Source organism: Nicotiana attenuata, unplaced genomic scaffold (assembly GCF_001879085.1).
Source record: "Nicotiana attenuata strain UT unplaced genomic scaffold, NIATTr2, whole genome shotgun sequence".
NCBI classification, from domain to species: domain Eukaryota; kingdom Viridiplantae; phylum Streptophyta; class Magnoliopsida; order Solanales; family Solanaceae; genus Nicotiana; species Nicotiana attenuata.
Genome location: NW_017672349.1, coordinates 84,729 through 89,066, shown reverse-complemented (window position 1 = coordinate 89,066; position 4,338 = coordinate 84,729).

Genomic DNA, 4,338 nt, shown 5'->3' with positions numbered 1-4,338 from the left:
AATGTAAAAATGGCATGTAGTAGACCACTAATTAAGGAGTCTTTAATTTTTATCCACTAATTATAATGCTCAGCAAAAATAGCCACTACTAATAGAAAAAAGATAGTTTTACCCTTTCTTCAACTATTATATTCCCAAACCCTTCTTTTATTCATTCAGAAGAGGGAAAATTTGAGAGCGAATATTTCAGGGCTTTCGTGTGTTCTCAGCATCTGTATCATCCTCGCATGCAAACGAGCTACAGTTAATCTTTCTCCTTCTTCATCTTCTCTGTCATCTTCTCTGCATCGAACGATTGAACTGGTAATTTTTTTTCTTTTATGCATTTTTGTTTTTGTATATGTGTAATCGCGATCAATGTTGTGTCAAGTATGTGTGAAATTTCAAAAATGATCATTATAAGTTGATTCAGTGTCGGAGAAGTAGCGTATTTGTGTGATGATGTTATTCTGAACTTTTTGGTGTTGAAATGTGAAATGTGTTTGTGGTTCAATCAATATATTTGATTATGTAAGGACATTTCATAAAAATAGTCGTAGGAGTTCATAAGCTAACTGTGTTTATGAATTTTTAGTAAACTGTATTCATAAAAGATAAGGACCAAACGACATTAACTATTGAACTTGGAACTCAAAGTTAAGGACTGAGTGTCCTTAACTTTTGAACTTGAAACTTGAAGTTAAGGACCAAGTGTCCTTAGCTTTGGAACTTGAAAGTTGAAGTTCAGGACCAAGTGTCCTTAACTTTTCAACTTGAAACTATAAGTTAAGGACTGCCTGTTCTTACTTTTTTAACTTGTAACTCTAAGTTAAGGACCAAGTGTCCTTAACTTTTGAACTTGAAACTATAAGTTAAGGACCGCCTATTCTTACCTCTTTAACTTGTAACTCTAAGTTAAGGACCAAGTGTCCTTAACTTTTGAACTTGTAAGTCAAAGTTCAGGACTAAGTGTCCTTAACTTTTGAACTTGAAATTCAAAGTTAAGGACCATGTGTCCATTAGTTTTGAACTTGAAACTTGAAGTTCAGGACCAAGTGTCCTTATCTTTTCAACATGAAACTATAAGTTAAGGACTGCCTGTCCTTAACTTTTTAACTTGAAACTTGAAGTTAAAGACCAAGTGTCCTTAACTTTTGAACTCCAAATTTGAAGTTCAGGACCTATTGTCCTTAACATTTCAACTTGAAACTTTAAGTTAAGGACTTCTTGTCCTTAACTTTTTTACTTGAAACTTGAAGTTAAGGACCAAGTCCCTCCAATTAACTGTAAGTCCTAATCTTTATTTTCTTTTTCCTTCTTTGTAGTGTGATAATGGAAGGAGATCGTGTGTTCGAGTTTGATGTTTGGCGTAATTTTATGATCTATTAGAAAGGAAATTTACAGTATAAGGAAACAATCAAAAGTTTTTTGTCAAACAGGCAGTGGAAGAAGTTGAGGGATAGTATTTTCGGAAACTTTTTCCGATTAAAAAGTGTGAAATTCTGTGGTAAACTTATTCACTGTGTATTGCTTTCAAAAATTGTAAATAATGACCCTGATTCGATGACATTCAAGGTTTTTGACCGTGAAATTAAGTTTACACGTGACGCATTTCATATAATTACTGGTTTGAAATGTTATTCCTCATCGGACATCAAAGGTTTACCTGAAAAAGAGAATAGGCTTTCGAAAGTCTATTTCCCCGAAAAGGATAGAGTTGAGTTGGGTGATTTGTTTAATTTTATTAGTAGTCACCCACATGGTACAACTGCATCATTTGTAGGCAGCGATGATGATGTTGTGAAGTTGGCAACAATTTAGTTTGTTGAATCTGTTTTGATGGGCAAGCGGAAGAATAGGAATGTGTCCGAGCAGATAATGAAAATTGTAGACGATGATGAACTCTGCTCTTCTTTCATCTGGGGCTCTCTTTCTTATGAAACTTTATTAAAATCATTGAAGAGTTGTTTGAAGCCGAATGAGAATGAGAATGAGAAAGAGAAAGACAAAGATAAAGACAAGGATAGCTACACTATACTTGGCTTTCCTTTTGCCTTTTGTGTTTGGATTATGGAAGTACTTCCTATTTTCCAGGAAAAACAATTTGTGAACTTCCAAGAATCTGGTTATCCTCGGATGTTGTGTTATTCGGAAATGAAATCTCCACAGTATGATTCTCCGTGTAAAAAATACTTCCATAATGAAAATGTAAGTTAATCTAATTACTAGCTATTTTTTTTGTTTATTTGTTTTAGTTCTGAAAACTTATGTTTATTTTTTGTTATATTATAGTTGTATAAGTTGATCGAGGTGTCACCATTTATTCCTGTTCCAGAAGATACAGAGCCTATTAGTGTGGAAGAGCCAATTTCTCAAGATTAAAGCTCAATGCCTTCTTCCACACAATTTGATGAAGTCATGCTTAAGAAAATTCTTAAAGTAGGTTTTCTGCCTTTGAATAGCATTAGTTTTTTATTTGATTATTTTTTGCTTACGAGACTTTTTTGTTTTTATGTTTTTTTGATTCAGAGATTATCAGAGAGTTTTAAGAAGGATCTGCAAGCTGAAGTTACTAGAATAAATCAGAAAATAGCTGTATCAGAAAAAAAAGATTGAGAATGAAATCATGGTAATATCATTAATTTCAGTTAGTCTAAGTTCAGGACTTTGTGTCCTTAACTTTTATACTTAAAACTATAAGTTAAGGACTGTCTATCCTTAACTTTTGAACTTAATACTTGAAGTTTAGGACCAAGTGTCCTTAACTTTTGAACTTAAAACTATAAGTTAAGGACTGCGTGTCCTTAACTTTTGAACTTAAAAGTTGAAGTTTAGGACCAAGTGTCCTTAACTTTTGAACTCACAACTTGAAGTTTAGGACCAAGTGTCCAGAACTTTTGAACTTAAAACTTGAAGTGCAGGACCAAGTGTCCATAGCTTTTCAATTTGAAAGTTGAAGTTCAGGACCAAATGTCCTTAACTTTTTAACTTGGAATTCAAAGTTAAGGACTGCATGTCTTTAACTTTTGAACTTGTTACTCTAAGTTAAGGATTGCATGTCCTTAACTTCTTTACTTGTAACTTGAAGTTTAGGACTGCTTGTCCTTAACTTTCTAACTTAGTTTCTTTCTCAGGATTTAAAGAAAAGTCTAGGATCAAAGCTTGATACTTTGTTGAAGATTTATGTGAAACCTGATAAAAGGAACATAGAGAGAGAATCTAGTGTTCCAATTACTAAAGATGGAGTTGATGATCATTGTCGTGGTACAGAGCCTACTGTTACAATTAACAAAGATGCAGGTGGTGATGATATGGATGTGCATGCAGAAGTTCAGTATGAAAGCGATTTTAGAGATGCACATCTAGATGATGAAACTGAGAACGTCACTGATATTGGGAAAGGTTAGATATAGATTTTTAATTTTTTTTATTGAAATTTATATTCAATAGCATAATACATATAAACTTTTTTATGATTACAAATATTTGTAGAATCTATTTATGGAGTGGAAGTTCAAGATGTAGGAGAATGTCAAGACCAGGAAAATCCAAAAGAGACATGAGTAACAGAAAAAATTTGTAAATGTGGATTGCAATCTCAGGAGGAATTAGAAAGTCCATTGGGAACAAGTGTCAGTGAGATTGTATGCAAATGCTTAGAAGGAACATATGATCTGTCTACACCTCTGTCATATAAAGAGAAATTTGGAGTTCAAACTTGTGCCAATCAAGGTTAGATTTAATTTTCATTATATATTGAATGTTAGTTTTAGTAAATTATTAGAATGGGTATTAATTGCAAATGTTTCAGAATCTTTTGAAGCTGCAAGGGAAGAAGCTGGAGTGGAGTATAAAAAAAAAGTGGAGTACAATCACAAGACGTAGAAAATACAGAAGGAACAAGCAGAAGTGAGATTGTTTCCAAATGCATAGATGGAACATGTGATCTCTCTACACCTCCCTCTCTTACCGACAATATTGGAATCCAAGAAAATGCTAGTGAAGATAATGATTTAATTGGGATGATCTTGACTATTGCAAACGGTTAGACAGTGTTTTTTTTTAATTTTATACATGTTTGTTTTAATCAAAGATTAGTAACAAGTACTAATTGTGTTAGCTCTTGTAAATATTTTGCAGAATCTTGTGAACTTGCAACTGAAGAACATGGAGAACAATTGCAAGATAAAGAAAATGTGCAGTTGGAAGATAAAGAAAATGATGCAAGCAATATGTTAGCTGAATTGACTGTTGAAAAAACACAAGAAGGCAGTGTGAACAAGACAGGTATTGATTGTGTCCTAAATATTATATTCATAATTGAAAATGCCAGTACATTTCAAAAATAATGTTCTTAAT